Below are 19631 nucleotides of genomic sequence, written 5' to 3'. Positions count from 1 at the left end.
AAAAGACCAACAAAACTGGTCGAAACGTCGGGTATTTCAAAAACAATAGTTGTTTGATCTACATCCAAGACCAAAAAAGCCAAATTTAAATTTCTATACAGCATCTACGGTCGAAAACATGAACCTAGCGTGAAATAAAATTTGAAAATATTTGAAAAAGAACATATACTTTACTAAGCTTTAATTTAAAATAAACTAGCTGACCCGGCAAACTTTGTTGAGCCTGTATTTTTGAGATTTTTTTTATATTTTAGCACTGTTCCTTAGCCAGCCTTCCTTTTGAGTGGATAAAAGTAAGTGGATACCCTTGTGTCAGAAAAAATCCAGAATTATAGTTCAATTTCAATATACAAATAAGTTACGCTAACTTTTGGTTAGCGAACTTATTTTCTTCCGGTAACTTAAGAACGCTTAATCTATCAAGTTTCAATTTAGTTTAGGCATCATTCCTATTCAAAAACTCCTATCTGATCAAGTATTTTAAAATTGCTGAAGATTGATTTGAACAGAAAATGGATCTTTTTTGCAAGAGTCGTCGTAAAATGAGTTTTTTTCGATTTGTGTTTACCTCTGTATTTAAATACATTGAAGTTTTCTTCATGATCGTCAGAATAGAAAATTAAAAGAAATGAATTGGACAAAACCAGAACATTTAAAGAATAATGAAAATAAACATAATTTTTAATTTTTTTTTCCATTATTTCAAATGTCGTTTTTTTCGGACTTCGCACTAAATACACTAATTGAATCTTATTGTGAATTGACAGAGCTGAGTTTGACAAATATCTAACAATTCAGGAAAAGTCACTATTCATCTCATTTTACAGTAACACTTTTCTAATCAATATAATGTTTGAAAATGTCTTTAAAATTTGTGTCATCATTATCTTTTTTCAATTTTCAGTTAGGGATTGGCAAATTGCACTATAAATTAGGAATTTAAAAATAAAAAGAGAATATAAACTGTCATGTTTTTGGATTACTTTTCTCTTAGCATTTGAAACCTTGTATGAAGGCAAATCTATTTTGAGTATTCGGAATAAAAATTCAAAATAATCACAAATTATTTAAAACTTTAGTTTATGATCGTAAGATAAGAAACTGTAATCCAAACAGTTAAATTCAATTTTGAATTTTATTGTTAATTTATATCAATATTCTGAATTTGGCTTTATGAATTTGGATTTTCAGTTATATTTGAACGTATATTTGAAAGCTGATTTTCTTTGATCTTGATTTTATTTTTGTTGATCGAGATCAAGTGTTTACATTTGTTGTCACCTTGATTCGTGGGCCGTGTGTCTGCCTCTGCATGCAAACGGTCCTTGCTTGTTCAGCTTCCTATCGATGGTTGATTCTAGGGTTCAGAATCTTAGAACCTATGGTAGCGGCTTAAAGCGGCGTTTTCTCAACGACGACTATTCCGAACCGCACAAATTTTGTATCACTCGAATTCACAGACTGGCGCGCTTAAGACCCGTTGGTTTTCTTTTAAATCGGATTAAAAAATCAAAACGAGTTTTACTTTAAATTGAACAGTAAAAGTGTATTAGGTAACCGAACGACATTTATTATAAAGGCTGATGTTTATTGGCTAGTATCAAGAGCTACACTAAAGTCGCCGAGAGCCGATCTCGTTCTTCTCAACCGCTTCGGTTCTTATCAGTTTTTTTTTTACTTTAATTCAATTTATTGGGATTGGGCCTGCTAAAAAGAATAAAGCTTGCTCTTTACTCTTACACAGATTTCCATAAGAATGACAGCTAATCGGAGTGAAATTGGAGTGAAGGCTATTGCTCTCTCTGTTTAACACCTGAAAAATCGAATACCAGGATTGTGAGCGCGCCCATCGCCTATTGGCGATTTGCAGCTCGAAACGACACTCAGAAGGCGCTGCGATCAAAATGATGATATTATCGATCGAAACGTCAAAGCCAGTATTAATTTTCCAAAACAAAAGAGAAATTTTAGAAATTTCGGAGTTAAAATGAAACTTATTGAAGATTGGATTATAGAATAAGGTAAGAAAAAGTGAACTACGCAATTTTTCATACCTTTAAAACCCGGGTAAGATTGTTTAATACATGTATGTTGTTTTTCAGTTTGCCAACCGAAATCAGCTTCTAGTGCAGAAAATACCTACTGAATTTTTAGAAATGATCAAGAAATAACTCGTAAGATGACCATCTTCAACACTTATTTATTGAATTAATATATTTATGAAACATTTTTAGATATGCGCCGAGTTTGAATCAAATGTTTCTGAACAAAAAATTAAAATTAAGCATTCTCATTTTAAAGACTAAAGATTGTTTACGGAACTGGCAGCCGCTTTAAAAGGCAATAAGAATAATGGAAAAGTGCGAAAAATCAGCAGTGCGATCGATAGCAGGTCCATGATCTTTACTTCATTCCTCCAGCAATTAATAAATTAACGATTCAAAATGTTATGTAGTATTTTTTATACGAAGAAGTTCCCAGCAAAGTCATCATAGAAATAAAATTGTAGCATTGAATAAGGAATCCAGGTCTGGGATGTAAAATGATCAGTAATAGTTCAAGGTATGAAATAATACATAAATTTTTTAATCTTTAACTTAAATATTTAGAGTATATATGATGATTCATAAACGCAATATTAAGAACTTAACTGGGAAATAACCACGATCTAAGCCTTTTAATTCCCGATGACTTGTTGAGCCCTCTAATTCATATGAGTTTGAATAATCGTTATCATTTATTATCAGACAAGAGAGCTGAACCGCTGGAGATGTGAAAAGCTTCGTAATGGGCATCGGTTGAAAGCAAATTTCAGCTTGAAAATATCAATGTAATGATTTTGTTTTATTAAAGACCTTTTTTGACATTCGGGTTCATGTCATGATTTAATAATGTCTCAAAAATCGATCTCAATTGATGCTGCGTTTTCATAGTTTGAAACTAATTTATTTTCCTAATTTAATTTTATTCGAAAAAAACATGCAAAACTCTATTTGTTTCAACAAAAAGCATTGCAACCAGTTGATTTCAGGTTTTCTAACAAAATTCAGTCTTTGTTAGTGTCTGAAGTTTCGTTATTTCCGCATAAATCACAAATTTACGAACAATTCGTATTCACTGCCGTGTTGAAAATCAGCTATCATCACCCTTTTGTTAGTTCCGTATGTGAAAATCAGTTGGCGCTGCATGTCAAAAAGTTTTGCTGCAAATCGCCAATTGAGACCGAAGAAGTTTGAAAAAACTGTTGACGGTCCCCCGACGGTGATACATTTTAAGTGTAGTGTGTGTGTTTGCTTTTTGCTTATCTACTACTTAAAACTATTCACTGTTTGCTGCCTTAAGGTTAAAGGAAAAGGAAGGATTCGGGATAGATTATGTAGAAGGAAGGGTAAAGGATGGGTTAAGGGTAATGCTTTAATTTCCCACGCCAGGTTGCACACGGTTATGAAGACCATTTCCTGTCTTCTCCTCCCAAGAGTCCATATTGTTGACAAGGTTTACCGCGCTTGCCACGCGTTTCTTTGGTGGCGAACTGTTTCTTAGGAGGTCCGCATAGTACTTTGAAATATACATTCCGGCTATTCCGCTCTCTTTCAACGTATTGGTAAGAGGCCCTAAAAATAGTTATGGAAAACTGGCAAATGTAAGGAATTTTTCAGAAAATCAATTTTTTCTTGAAATTGACAATCATTAAAATTATGAGAAAAATATGCATTGATGCATTTTAATGCAACGAACAATATTTGGGTTTTCAAAATCGCTAAAAGTAATATGCAACGGGCTTTTGGTCGATTTAAAACTAAAATTTGGTGATTATTTTGCCTTGTGTGGTTTTTGTCTTGTGCAGTTTGAACAAAAAATCAAACAAATTGATTATTTATCACAGAAAAATGAAGTATTTTACATCTTTATCAAATTTTGAACATAGACAGAAGAAAATATTTAATTTTTTGCTCTCAAAAAAGAGGGACGGTGATGAAAATTTCTTTTGAATGCTCATTATTTATGGTTCAGATCCGAAAATCCAAAGCAAAAAATAGTTTCTGATGAGCCTGAAGAATCAATCTTTAATCTGAGGCCCTTTTCAAAGGAATCGAATGGCTATTGGTGGAGAAATTAATAATTTTGATTGCCTTTCTATATAAAACTGCTAAATTTTCATAACTATTTTTGTTGGTATGCAAGCATGCTGTGTACATACACGGAGCTTTCAAGTGAGGTTAAGCGCAATGGCCTACCTGTTATTTTCCATGTACTATGGGAGGTCCGTGCAATTTAATTTTGTGTTTAGATTCAAGAAGGTCTTTAAAATACTAGGTTATCCGACTTTTGCAGTAAGTAGGCGAGAAGTGCGCGGTGGTGAGTGATAGTAAGTGGTAGGCTCGTTGCGTTTGTTAGTAAAAATGAAAAAGTTGTATTCGCAGATAATTTTATTTTTGAATCTTCAGACAATGAAGAAATTTGTGTTCAATTTTTTAGGAAATGCCCTCGCGTCCGGGGGAGTCTTGAAAACTCGAAGAAAATAAATTCCGCTTAGGTGTGTGCGGTATGAAACCATTTTTTATTCTATTTTTGAAATGTTACAAATGGGATCTATCCCGGATCGTAGATTAAGTGCCATTTCGAAGAGAGTGAGTCCAGTGAGCCAGTTGGTTCAATTAAATTTGCTTCTAGGCACTGATAGAGCCTCGTATCAATTTGTTTCGCGACACTATTTGACGGGAATATTCAATTCGTCAGCAGCAGTTCCAACTACCCGATTTTCCCTTCTTCATCTTCAAATAGAACGCTTTTGGGTGATTTGAAGTAAAACATTGTGTTCCCAGCCGGTTTTAGTTTGCTCACTCTTCTGCAGACGTATTTTTCGTATCACATCGTGAAGGGCCGTATCCCGGTTATTGCATCGCAGAAAAAATCTATTATAGAAAATTGTAAACCTGTTTTTTTGTTCATTTTGTCTACCTGCACATCCCGCGTTCTGGAGAACAGCTTCGAAAATATGTCCAGAATTTAATGCAACATTCTTCCAGCGCTAGGGCAATCACCGAACACGACCCTAAGGAAAGGAATATGAAAGAACTCCGATTGCTTCAACTGATGACGGTATCCTCGAACTAGATTTTAACTTCTCGGCACTTGAAGTCTAGGATAATTTTAATTGCTTTTAATTATGGAGAATCTGTTAATACTTTTTAATTCACTTGGTAGTGAGTTGAATATACGAATTGCTTTATTCACATCACTTTTTTGAGCAAAAGAAGTGCCTAATTTTCTAGTTAAAAGATTAATGTGAGCTGAGCCTCGAGTATTATGGCTATGAGAGTCAGATGTTAGGGTAAAATCTAGTTGATGTTTAATAAGATTATTTACAACTTTGTATATGTATTGGCATAATTCGAACATATTAAGTAAGGTACACCGGGGTAAGTGTGGACGCGGGGTAAGTGTGGACGATGGCTATTAAAACAATACTGTGCACTATTTTCTCAAACTTTTAATGCAGAATGTTCAATTTACTTGTAATCTATCCAATAACTGGGAAAAACATACGATTCAGACAATAACGGATGTTTACAGCGACTTTTTTGAAATTTTCTATTTTCAACTACGATGTCAAGTTGATGTGCATCTTTTTCAATTGCAAATTCCTCGTAAACTAGCTGGCTCTCGATGAAAAACTCTACATTGAAACAATCCTTACATTCCAAACAACCAGTTAGGAAAAGGAACGGCGGTTAAAAATTAAGAAAAAAGAGTTTATTTACAAAAAACTAAAATTTTGTCTCCAACCCCTGTCTGGGGTAAGTGTGGACGGCTTTAAAAAGACTTTATGTTTACACATTTTTTTCAATTTACTCTCCTTCATCCTTCATGAATTGTATTATTTAGCTATATTTTGCATTCGGATCATGAAAAGTTGGGTAAAGTACTTGTTTGTTCTGTGTTTTTGATAAAATCGGATTTCGTATGTTGCAACATAAATTACACACAATGATTTAATTGAAAGATGTCTTACTAATAGTATCATAAACTTTTTTTCAAAATTTTGGACGGTTCGAGCAATAAAATAATGTATTCAACCAAGAAAACACAATTTTTTCGAAAATTTGCTGAGAAATCAAAGGGAAAATCTACCGTCCACACTTACCCCATAAAGCGGGGTAAGTGAAGACACCAGCAGTCCATTACAATTTACATGATAATTTTTCTCGCTTTGCTTCTATCGAGCTCATCTCTTCAGCGTTTGTAAACAACATGTTCTGCATCACATTGAATGTAATTTTATGAAAATTGCTCCACTGCTGGTTTTTTAATGATTTTTTAAAGTTGAACTATACGAAAAACCGTCCACACTTACCCCGGTGTACCTTATATCTAAAGATAGCACTTTCAAGTTGTAGAGCAGTGCAGTCGGATGTAAGATAGGTAGATTTCTTATAATCTTGACTGCTTTATTTTGTAAAATTCGAATAGGTTGTAAATAAATATTGGCACTACTGCCCAATATAGAATTCATGTAAGTTATATGGGAGGGTATGTAAGCGAAATAAATTTTCCATTCGGTATTTTCAGTAATTATAGAGCGCATTTTTCTCAAAGCAAAAACATACGGTGTTATTTTAGAGCATACGTGTTTTGTGTGCACGTTCCATTTCATACTATTATCCATTAACAAACCTAAGTACTTTACTGAATCATCTTGTTCAATTGGAGATCCTCGTAACGAGATTTGAAGAGTTTGAAAATTTCCTCGAAGATTAAAGATCATGTAATTAGTTTTTTTCAAATTCATCTCCATGTGATTTGAAAGAAAAAAATCAAACAGTAACTCAAGGTCATGTTCAATATTTTGTTTCAGCAGTGTCAAATCCTTAGAAACATTTAGAATTGTTGCATCATCCGCGTAAAGCTGTTATTTTCCTTTCAGTGGCAGCGAAAATATATTATTGATATAAATTATTTTTCATCTCCTACTCAATTTTCTACTACTGATGATTATTTCTCTTATCAATTTAATTTGATGATTGAAGACGGTTAGAGATGCTCAATTATCAAACTCATTATAACAGTTAACAAGATCTAAGACCATAGCCAACAATATTCTTATACTCACTTGTGCTGGATAGATTGTTTTTTGGATCTGATATCTGGTAAGAATTTTTTTTTTGTATTTTTGTGTATTGGTTCAGATTTTTCTCTATACTTAAATGTTTCAAAATTTTAGGTGGCATGCTTTTTACTTAAATGTTAATTTTTTATATTCTTTCAAGTTTGATGATATTTTTGATGACGATCCTTTTTTCTGACTTTTGAAACTGAGAGTTTGATTTAATATCAAGTTAAAGTCCCATATAGTTAAACTTTGGAACAGTTCCTTTTAACCACTGCATAAAAGGAAGTGTACATTTTTCAATGTTTCCTGATTTTCCAATCCGTTCTTGTGATAGTGATGCAATTTACTTGGAATCACAAAATTCATAACATTCAATTCTCAAACTAACTGGATACATTCCTAACATCTTCTAAAAATCAACCAAAAATAAATAAAGGTTTTTTTTTGTTTCGATTATAGTCGTTTTACCCATCTTCATGGCATTCGCGACTTTATCAACGTTGCAGTTGGCGGATCGTTATTGAAAAACTTATCCGGTACAACTGTGTTCGATGTTTACTCTTGAGCTCGAGCTCGCGGACATCGGCTAAGGAGACAACAGACTTGCCAACTGAGCTATATCACAAGCCCAATAAATAAAGGTGATTTTTTATCAGTTATATGACTTTCTATTGGTGTTATCAAAACTCATCAAAAATGATTTGGTAATGGTAATGTTTTGAGTCTATCGAAAATTTTACATCCATATTGCTTGAGTTGCTAAAAGAATATGGCATTTCGAAAAAAATAACGGTGCACGAACAATCATCTAAGAAAACGTTAGAATTGCCTTGATTCTGATGCAACAAAAAACAAATTTCGTAGATATGCTTCTTACCGGCTAGTTTCAGCACCCCACAGGGACAATCATATCCAAGTATCCATTTTACTGGTGCGACGTGAAAAATACACTGGCAATGAAAATGGGCGCCAAAACTTCCTATAGAGAGATGGCTGAACATTAGTAAGCCTTGATTGCTTTCGGCACCTTCCTACTCTACGAATAAAAAATAAAAATTATTTTCAAATTCCACAAAAACATTTTCGAAATTATCGCTCCGTTGTGTTTTTCTTCGCGTGAAAAACTTTTATTCACCGTGGCTGAATTAAAAGGAATCTTTCGATTGCTTTGATTCAGATGTTACCCGTGTTTCAAATCTGTGGTTTTTGGTCACACTAAAAATAATTTTCCGAAGTGAATTTTGGCCAATTTTGAATTTTTAAGTGACCGTTAAGTGAATTTCAAGTGAATGACGGAGTGAATTCTAAGTGAGCCTGAAGTGAATATGAAATGTATGCTCAGGTTGTTAAAATCTTTCAGTAACAGTGATTTTAAGATGAAATTTCGGAATATCAATGATGAATCAACTTTGTTTAATCAAAACGGTTACCGTAAACTGGGGCAACATGCAGCAATTTTCAACTTCAATGGCTTCTAAAAAACTTATGTTCACAGTTAATCCTACCCCTTATGCATCAAAAGTTTTAAGGATGATGGGACATCAAATCGGCGTAGTTAGAAAAATTATTGGTTTCATAAGTTATTTTTAATTTTCTAAAAACATGCGATTTTTACTCTCCTTAGAAAATGGGGTAACTTGCAACAAACTTTGTTTTTAATGAAAAATCTTATGAACACGTATGAAAATTTATAGTTTTTAATATATTTGCGATACCTTAAAGATCATTACGCATGACAACACCAATTGCAGTAATTTTTTGGTCTGTAAAAACTATTTTTTTTTTCTGAAAATCAGGATGCTGCATAAATATAGGAGCTAGATAATACTAGGAAAAATTCTACAAGCTGAAATCATAAAAATAAATGTTTGAATGAATGAAATTTCAATGTTTACAAACGCGTGATGCAAAACATTCATAAATATTACAGCACATGAAAACAAGATTGACAAGGTGTTTCTTTGATTTTTATTTTGTTGCATTTTACCCCAGACACCTAACTAAATTAGAAAAATATTTATTTAAAAAAAAGGGTGATTGTTCGAAAAATATTTTTACACAAACAGTGTTGGTATGTTTAGCATGAGGAAATTCAGTGTGGTGTTATATAAATGTTGGATCTAACCCCGCTGTTGCATGATGCCCCGTTTGACGGTATTTATTTATTCACGAATTCGAAAAAAGCCATTTTTATTAATTTATTGATGGGTTCAGTTTGTTAAGTTTTTATTAAAAACAATCATCCACTTTTTCGTTTTTTTTCTTAAAATTTTTGTTGATGTTTTCTGAAAATAATAAAACATCAATTTATTATATTTCGAGGCTTTTTCTTATTCGTGATATGAATTTAATTTTATTTGCAATCTACTTGAAAATTCTCAAAATATAATATCATCGGGAAGCATTTCCGGAAACTGATTTTAAAGGAAGCCGAAAGATAAGTAAAAGTTCAATTGAAATGATTTGGTAATTTAAAACTTATCACAACTTAAATCCAATAAAAATTTCCTACCATAGCCATTTTAATGCATAAAAGTAAAATATTCACAAATGTTTCGTGACAAGAGGTAAGACCATTAATAGTACCACTATGTGTTTTGCTTGTTAAAATTTGAATGATTGAAAATCACCAACATTTTCTTCTACAATTTGTTCTGAATTGTTCAACGGATAAATTAAAGGGATGCATCACCCTAAAGGATGAAAATCCTGGAAAAAACGGATAAATCAAGCATGACTTTACATAAGTTTTGGACGTTGAATCCGGCGTTGAGGACCAAAAATATGAAAAGAAAAAAAAGAAAAAAAAAGGGGCCAAATAAGAATAGTACCACTTGCGTGAATAGTACCACTTTGCGTGACAAGATTACTTACAATAGAATGATCCTAATCGCAATTAAAAAGTGCTTTGTTAACATAAACTGTGTTTATATTCATTGAAGTACATAAGAAAAAAGTTAGTGTTATGTTTTTCCTTTTTGTTTCTTTCCTGAGGTCCTTCTACTAACTTTGAAATTTTTAAACGCTTTTTTTCTAGCACTTTCATGCTGTCGGATTATTTATCACTAAATTTTTAAACGCCTTCAAAATTATAGGCAATAGACTCTGACAAGAGATCAGGATTCACGACGCCAAAAACTTAAAAAATTGGCAGATTATTGGGTTTTCAATTTTCATGAACAACATTGTTCCTTTTGTAGCAGTCGAAATTTTCTGCTCGGGTCATCACCATCTGAAACCAGCCCTGCAACAAGCTTCTGATTTGCTCCACTAGGAGCGCCACCTAATTTCCGCCTTCTGCATAATTCGTCATTGTTCTCTAGCCATTACAAAGAGAAACACGTATTAAACGTTTGTAAAACAAATCCGTCTTTATATTTGTTTTCGATCCGTAAAACTTCCTACAGATCAGAAGTGGGATTACCGCGGATTGTCGCGACCGATAAGTAAAAACGCGAGACCGATAAACCGAGGAACCGTCTTTTCCTATTTTTCTCCGTTTTTGCCATTGGCTGTTCGACAAGCCGAAACGTGCTCGTCCGCCATCTTGAGCAGAAACAAAATGTCGTCATCAAATGGATTCGAAACTCCATTTAACGACAACCAGCGTTCCGTGAAGAGGAAAACTAGATCGCAACGTTTATCTACGACTAGTTTGACTACCTCCGCTTTTGTACCAGCAATCAAGGAAGGAAGCCGCCCGATTAACCAGAAAGTGTTACACTTTAAGGAGGAGGAAACCGTCGAGGAGGAAAGCGACGCAACCGAATGTTCCGCTCCGTGCTCCGCCGTTTCGGATGCAAGCAAGAACAGTTCCCGTACCCGTCGTTCCAACCGAGAAACTTTTCTTCACCCCTTGGAAGTTGAACGCCTAATTCCTGCTTTCAATGGTAAAGACGGGAGCAGCCGCCGCTGGATCAGCAAAATTGAAGGATTCGCCCAAATCTACGGATGGTCACATCGCTCGTGTTTACATTACGCACACTCGAGGTTGACCGGAACAGCGAGGAAGTGGTTCGAGGCCCAAGACGAAACTGCGCTCAGTTGGGAAAATTTCAAACGGTCAATTTGCCAAGCGTTCCCGAGCCGCATGAACGAAGCCGATGTTCACTTCCAAATGGCTAGGCGCTTCCGGAAGCGAGACGAAGACGAGGAGAGCTACGTGTACGACATGCAGAAAATAGCCAGAGAAGGTCGTTTATCCGAAGAGGCTATTATCTCGTACATCATCCGAAACATCAACGATGACAAGCTCCAGGAATATTTGGTTACCAAGGAACTGGACACAATTGCCGATCTTATCGCTTGCCTACAACGACACCTACGAATGAGAGCCGTGGTTAACACCCGACCGCCGCTCCAAGTGCGAAAGGAGTACCCCAAACAGTCTTCAATCAAACCAGAAAGTCCCGAAGAGCATAAGCGGAAGGAATTGCCAGTACGACGGTGTTACAACTGCAACGAAGAAGGGCATCTATCCGTCAAGTGTCCCTTGCCCCAAAAGAAAATCCGATGTTCGAAATGTGGAAAAGTTGGCCATTCCACTGCCGACTGTTATTCCCAAGCCGTACCAACACCAACGAAGCCCAACTACACCAATCAACTTAACTTCATCCGACATGGAGAAACCGAAAACCGAAATGTGGCAATGGAGCCATATTTTCTGGAAGTCGACGAAGGGAGTCGACGGCGAGCAACTCTTCTCTTCAAGAATCGGTGCACCACGTTCAACGTACTCCTGGACCTGGGATCACCGGTAAGTCTGATTAAAGGGTCTGTGTTACCGTCTGATTTTGACTATTCTCTCGATATTCCGCCAACCGATATCACCGGTATCAATGGCTCGCGTTTGATAATGCACGGGTCTTTTAGCAGTTCGATTGTTGTTGGAGATCGCGTTTTTGGAGTAGATTTAATTGTCGTTCCAGTAGAAACTATTTCGGACGATGTTGATGTCCTTTTAGGCCGCGATTTTACGAACAGCAACTGCATCGCTGGCGTTATTTTTCGGAGGGAGACCAACGAGTCAGAATACGAAGGAGCACTTATGATTCAAGCCTTTGGCAATTCCAATGACCAAGTTTTAGTAATTGAAGAGGATAACGAGGTTGACCTAGACGTAGGAGACAACGACGAGACATTCAAGTTCAAAAAAATTATTGAAACCGTATTTAAAGATCATTATATCGATCGTTCGAAACCTTCTGAACCATTAGTAAAAATGGAAGTAGAGATTAAACTCAAAGAGTATAAACCGTTTACCGTTAGTCCAGCTCGCTTAAGCGTTTTTGAGAAAAACGAGCTGAAGAAGATAATTGACGATATGTTACAGAAAGGAATTATTTGCGAAAGATTATTGCCCGTAGTATTAGTAAAGAAGAAAAACAATTCGTATAGAATGTGCGTTAACTTTAAACCGCTGAATATGTTGGTTGAACGCGATAATTTTCCGATGCCGGTCATAGAAGACCTGGTGCTAAAACTGCGAGATAAACGATATTTTAGTAGCCTCGATCTTAAGAACGGTTTTTACCATGTCGATATCGCCGAAAATTCGAAGCACCTCACGCCGTTCGTGGTCGACGGTGGTCAGTATATGTTCAATAAGTTACCATTCGGATATGCTAACTCACCAGCCGCGTTTGTTCGTTATATTAATAAAGTCCTTGACAAGTTTATTAAATCCGGAATGATAACTGTTTTCATTGACGATATACTTATAAGCAGTGACACGATTGAAGAGCACATTGAAACGCTTACGTTGATTCTTTGTACGCTTAGCGATAACCATGTTCATCTCCAATTAGAAAAATGTTCATTTCTTAAAACCGCGATCGATTACCTCGGTTACCGCATTTCATTTAATTCAATTCGACCAAGCGATCGTCACATTGAATCGATACAATCGTTTCCCATTCCCGTGAATGTCCATGCACTACATCGGTTTGTAGGACTCGCTAGCTATTTCCGGAAGTTCATTTCGAACTTCAACACGATTGCTCAACCGTTATACGCGTTATTTAAGAAAGACGTTGTTTTTAAATTCGGTGAAGTAGAACTTGCTGCTTTCGATCAGCTGAAAGCTAGCCTTATTTCGAAACCGGTACTCGCTATTTATTCCGCAATGTTAGAGACTGAAGTTCATACGGACGCGTCAAGTTCAGGATTTGGAGGAATCCTACTGCAACGTCAGGAACACGACAATAAGTTCCATCCGGTTCTCTTTTACAGTCGCAAAACAACCGCCGCGGAATCAAAGCTGCATAGCTTCGAGTTAGAGACCCTAGCCGTGGTCTATACGCTGAAACGATGTCGTATGTATTTATTCGGGTTACATTTTAGAATCGTCACCGACTGTGATGCCATGAAAAAGACTTTAGAAAGGAAAGATATAAACGCAAAGATATTTCGTTGGAGTTTGTATTTAGAGCAATTTGATTATACGATAGTACATCGACCGGGAGATCGTATGCGACATGTCGACGCTCTAAGCCGCGTTAATATTTTGTTACTCGGAAACGGTAGTCCGACCGAAGATGATTTGTTTTCCAAATCACTTTATACCGCGCAATTACAAGACCAAAGAATTCAAAGGATTAAATCAGCCGTCGTGGAAGGTTCACTAAAGGACTACGAAGTCAGAGATAATTTGGTATACCGGAAGGATAACAAAAATAAATTGTTGTTGTATATTCCAGAGACCATGGAAGATTCGGTTATCTTCAGATACCATAGTATGGGCCATTTCGGTGCCGACAAAGTTTGTTCGGAGATAAAGCGTTTATTTTGGTTTCCGGATATGAAGAAAAAAGTAATAGATCATAGTAAATCGTGCGTGACGTGTATCGGATATAATCCTCGTAATAAACAGTATGATGGTTATCTACAGAATGTCGAAAAAGGAAATATTCCTTTCGATACCGTTCATATCGACCATCTAGGTCCGCTTGAAACAACGAAATCGAAAAACGTTCATATATTCGCTATTATAGACGGGTTCAGTAAGTTTATAAAATTCTACGCGACGAGAACGACTAAAACAATCGAAGCAGTTAAAGCCTTACGTTCTTACATGCAACATTATTCGAAACCTAACCGTATTGTTTCAGACCGCGGAACCGCGTTTACTTCTAAGGAATTTGATTCGTTTTGTGAAATACAGGGTATTAAACACGTACTAATAGCTACAGGTTGCCCCAAGGCCAATGGTCAAATAGAGCGTTACAATCGGGTACTCGTCCCTTTGTTGGCCAAGCTTGTAGAAGAACGAAAGAAGAATTGGGATTTCGTGCTATTTGAAGCCGAATATCTATTGAACAATTCGTACAATCGCGCAATCGATAATACGCCTGCAATGCTGCTATTCGGTGTTAGGCAGAAATTGTATCGAGATACAGATCTTGAATCGTTCGTAGAAAACTTGAATCAAGCCACCGATCGTAATCTAGAAGAAATAAGAGATTTTTTTTTTTTTTAACAAGTAGTTTTATTAAGGCATTTAACTCATAAAGTTTTTTTGTGCCGAGTATTGATTTCACTTTTGTGTGATGTTAGTAAGAGGGGGGCCGTAATCGTCGCGGCTACTCAACTGTTAATTAATTTAACTAGAGGAAAGGAACGAGGATTGTGTAGGGTCACTCTCGAGTACAGATTTCCGTCTTGGGTTGGTGGTGGCTTCCTGTAGCGTGGTTTCGTTAGCTACCTCAGGTATTGTCTTCCTGGCCAGCCTTCTTTCCGGTGTTATCGAACCGGTCGGACGAGAGGTTGTTCTAATGAATAGACGAAAAGAGCATTAGATAGAGTAAAGACAGAGGGGAAGAGGACTAAACGACCAAGTCAGACATTTTAAGATATTTGTATATAGGGTACAAATATTCAAGATCTAAGTTTGCCAAGATGTCTCGAATTGGAACACCAGGTAGTTTACTTCGGGCCCTAAGGGTATCCAGTAGCCAAGCCCTCGATCGATCAAACCGTTCACACGTCCACACAACATGATCAATGTCGTGGTAGCCATCCCCACAAACACAAACATTGCTTGTAACTAGTTGTATACGAAACAAATGCGCGTCAAGCCGGCAGTGATTTGACATGAGCCGAGAAACCACGCGAATGAAATCGCGACTCATGTTAAAATGCTTAAACCATGCCTTCGTCGGAACCTTAGGGATAATCGTATGGAACCAACGTCCCTTTGTGCCATTATCCCAGCTAGACTGCCAAGCGTTAATCGCTAAAGTGCGAGGTATTGAAAAATATTCATTGTAAGTTATTATCCTCTCAAAAATTTCACCTTGTAACGCGCCCACCTTAGCCAATGAGTCCGCATTCTCATTGCCTTGAATAAGACAATGAGACGGGATCCAAGCTAAGGTAATCCTGTACGAATTTTCGATCAAAGCGCCCAATATCCCTGAAATTTCCAGCAAAAAATGGGAAGAGCGCTTCATCAGTTTCATCGATCGAATCGCCTCAACGGAGCTGAGACTATCCGAATAGATGAAATAGTGGTCTACGGGCAGTGTGCGAATGTGTTCCAAGCTACAATAAATTGCGGCTAATTCAGCAACGTAAACGGAGCATGGCTCTCGAAGCTTGAACGAAGCTTCAAAGCGCTCATTGTACACTGCGAAACCAGTCGCGCCGTCGATTCTGGAACCATCAGTAAAGAACATTTTTGTAGGGTCAATTTCACGTACTTTTGATGCAAAGATTGAAGGAATGACGTTGGGTCGGACGTGATCTGGTATTCCACGGATGTCAGCGGTCATGGACAGATCGAATTTTATTAAGGAACTACTGATCGGGTAAAAGTGACTCGTGTCCGAATTTAACAAAGAAGGGTTTATTTCTAACTGTCTAAAAGTTTTATAATTGTTTACATATTTTACATGCGGATTAATATTCATAAGCCTTTCCAAATTTTCTATCACCAAAGGATTCATAGTTACACTTCGAATTAGGAAACGTAGCGATAAATCGAAGAACCGATTTTTCAACGGCATTATTCCCGCCAGTACTTCGAGACACATCGTATGTGTTGATTGCATACAACCCATGGCAATACGCAAACAACGATACTGTATTCGTTCTAGTTTAATCAAATGGGTTTTCGCGGCGGACCCAAAGCAAAAGCTTCCGTATTCTATGACCGACAGTATCGTTGTTTGGTATAACCTGATGAGGTCCTGTGGATGAGCACCCCACCAGGTTCCAGTAATCGTTCGAAGAAAATTGATTCTCTTTTGGCATTTTTGTGTCAAGTACCTAATATGTTTTCCCCAGAGGCATTTAGAGTCGAACCAGACACCCAAATATTTAAAACTAAGAGATTGAGTTAGAGTTCTACCCATCATAAGGAGCTCTATTTGAGGAGGGGAATGCTTCCTTGAAAAAACTACTAACTCGGTTTTACTAGGCGAAAACTCGATGCCTAGATTCCTGGCCCAATGTGATAAATTATTTAGAGTTTCTTGTAACGGAGGTTTAATTTGAGTGCCTTTTTTACCTGTGATATGAACAACACAGTCATCCGCAAGCTGTCTTAGCGTGCAATTTTGTGCCATACAAGCATCGATCTCTCGGACATAAAAGTTGTATAGCAGGGGGCTTAAACACGAGCCTTGGGGTAGACCCATGTAACTAATTCGTTCAACTTTGGTTTCTCCATGACTAAAATGCATGATTTTTTCAGACAACAGGTTATAAAGAAAATTATTCAAAATTGGTGAAAGTCCGCAAGAGTTAAGTTGACTAGATAGCACTTCTATGGACACCGAATCGAATGCCCCTTTGATGTCCAGAAATACTGCCCCCATCTGCTCTTTTTGGGCAAACGCCAATTGAATGTCTGATGAAAGTAATGCTAGACAGTCGTTCGTACCCTTGCCTCTACGAAATCCATATTGTGTACTTGACAAGAGATTGTTTGATTCAACCCATTTATCCAGCCGAAAGAGAATCATTTTTTCGAGCAGTTTCCGGAGACACGAGAGCATTGCGATCGGCCTATACGAATTGTAATCAGAAACTGGTTTTCCCGGTTTTTGGATGGCGATAACTTTCACCTGTCTCCATTCATGCGGCACAATGTTCATCTCTAAACACTTATTGAATAAATTCAACAAGCGTTTTTAGCGGTATCTGGCAGATTCTTCAACAAGTTGAATTTGATTCTGTCCAGTCCGGGAGCTGAATTGTTACATGACCAGAGCGCAAGTGAAAGTTCGACCATCGAGAATTGATCCTCCGTTTCGGAACTATTCTCTGTATCCCGATAGTTTTTCTGAGCTGGTACTGCGTCCGGACAGACCTTTTTCGCGAACTGTGTCAGCCAACGACTCGAGCTTTCTTCACTTTCGTTCGAAGGTGTGTAATTTCGCATGTTTCGAGCTGTTTTCCAAAGCGTGTGCAGAGACGTTTCTCGAGATAACCCATCCACGAATCGCCTCCAGTACCCACGTTTCTTGCCCCTGATCAAGTTCTTAAACTTGCGTTCCAAGGACAAGTAACGTTGGAACTTCTCTGGCAATCCAGTTCTGCGAAACTCAACAAACGCCTTGCACTTTTCTCCTCGCGCACGTGAGCAGTCTCCATCCCACCATGGAGTGGGAGGTCGTTTTTGTATCGTCGAATTGTCATTCCGTCTGACCTGTGCCCCGATTGCACAGTCCACAATTGTTCCGGACATAAAACTGTACTCTGCCTCCGGAGGCAGTTCTTCCGTTGAGTCGATGGCTTCAATGACACCTGATGCATACTTTTTCCAATCTATATTCTTTGTGAGGTCATAAGGAATATTGATCTCTTCAGGTGGACTACGACCACTGGTGATAGAAATATTGATAGGCAGATGATCGCTTCCCTGAGGGTCTTGGATTACCTTCCACGTACAATCCAAGCTCAGAGAGGAAGAAGCTAAAGAAAGGTCTAAAATACTATGCTGTGATTGGGATCCATTAATTCGAGTCACTTCCCCATTGTTTAAGACAGTCATGTTGAAGTCGTCGCACAGCTCATAAATAATGTTAGCACGATCATCATCACGTGAGCTACCCCAGCCCACGCCATGGGAATTGAAATCTCCCAGAACTAACCGGGGTTCTGGGAGAAGTGAAATAATATTCGCCAATTGGTTCCGGTTCACGCTTGAATTTGGCGGAATATATACCGAGGCTAGGCAAAGGTCTTGGCCTTTAATTCTAGCTTGGCAACTGACGACTTCAATACCCGGAGATGGTTGTAATGGAATACGATAGAAAGAGTGGCATTTCTTGATCCCCAAAAGAACACCACCCCCTCTTTGCCCATCTCGATCCAGGCGAATAATATTGTGGCTATGGAAGTTGAAATCAGTGTTTGGAGAGAGCCAAGTTTCGCATAAGGCGAACACATCACAATTCAAATTGTGTACCAATACTTTAAAGGAGTCTAATTTTGGTAAAATACTTCTGCAGTTCCATTGCAATACAGAAACAATTTCTCTTACCTCAGTGGACGAGTTATTCATCAAAAGAAATTGCTTCTGCGATGAGGGTCATAGTACAAGCTTTCTTTTTCAAGACTTCTCTCAAAAGAGGTACAAACATATTAATCATAGTCCTCCAACCTGCTGGTACACTGAAAAAGTCCAAGATGAACGAAACAATTTCCGAAAATTTCATCTTACCATCAGACGAAAAGCTGGGCAAACTGTTCGACGATGGATCAGATGCAGTTTCTCTGGGAATTGTTACATCCTTGTTAGTTACTGATGGTCCTGAATTCTGAAGGGAAGTCTGGGGTTTTGACTTCCTCGAAAGTGGGGGGAAGTCCTTCGGGGAGGGATTTAAACCCGGAGGTTTCTGAATAGGAGGGGTAGAATTACTATTCCCACTTTGAGGATTTTTAGTTTTATTAACTTTGCTGGCAGCTAATCTGGGTTGTGTGTTAGTTGTGCGTTTCCTTTTTGGAGCCTGTGAAACATTTTTTTTAACAAATGGCCCAGCTGATGTTCCTTCGCATGGATCCTCCCCTTCGGATTCATAGTCGCTTAGAAGGCCAAACTGGTTCTCTGAGACGATTGGCAAAGACTTCATCAGCATGTCTTTATATGATTTTTTAGAGCGAGTTTTCAAAGAAGTCTTGATTTTTTCCCGGCGCGATATGTACTTCGGACACGCCGAGAGAGCATGAGATTCCTCGCCTGTGCAATACAAACACTTGCTTACTGCTTGTATTTCACACGAAGCTTCCGCATGCTTCTCCCCGCACTTAGAGCAGCGTGCCTGATTGCAACAGTAAGCGGCCGTATGATCCAACTGCTTGCAATTCTGGCAGAACATGACCGAAGGCACATAAAGTCTCACAGGTAGACGAACCTTCCCGATCGCAACGTAATCAGGAAGTGCAGTGCCGGAAAAGGTAACGCGATAGGAGTTCGACAGGGAAAATGTTCGTTCTTCCCCCTCGCCTGATGCTGATTTCAACTGACGCGCGTCCAGCACCTTGACCGTGGGAAGACCAGGGTCTTTGAATC

General features: G+C 37.7%; 1 long non-coding RNA gene across 1 annotated transcript; it reads left to right on the top strand.

Annotated features, from left to right (window-relative positions):
* Nucleotides 1-1926: 1926 nt before the first annotated feature.
* Nucleotides 1927-2522, top strand: LOC129744224 (uncharacterized). The gene is made up of 3 exons (XR_008736857.1): nucleotides 1927-2021; nucleotides 2103-2174; nucleotides 2235-2522. It is a non-coding gene; the product is annotated as an uncharacterized LOC129744224 (long non-coding RNA).
* The last annotated feature ends 17109 nt before the right edge of the window (nucleotides 2523-19631 follow it).

The sequence above is a fragment of the Uranotaenia lowii genome, chromosome 2 (assembly GCF_029784155.1).
Source record: "Uranotaenia lowii strain MFRU-FL chromosome 2, ASM2978415v1, whole genome shotgun sequence".
In the NCBI taxonomy this organism is placed as follows: Eukaryota; Metazoa; Arthropoda; class Insecta; order Diptera; family Culicidae; genus Uranotaenia; species Uranotaenia lowii.
Note: the sequence above shows the minus strand (reverse complement) of the source record. Positions and strands in the feature narration are given on the sequence as shown.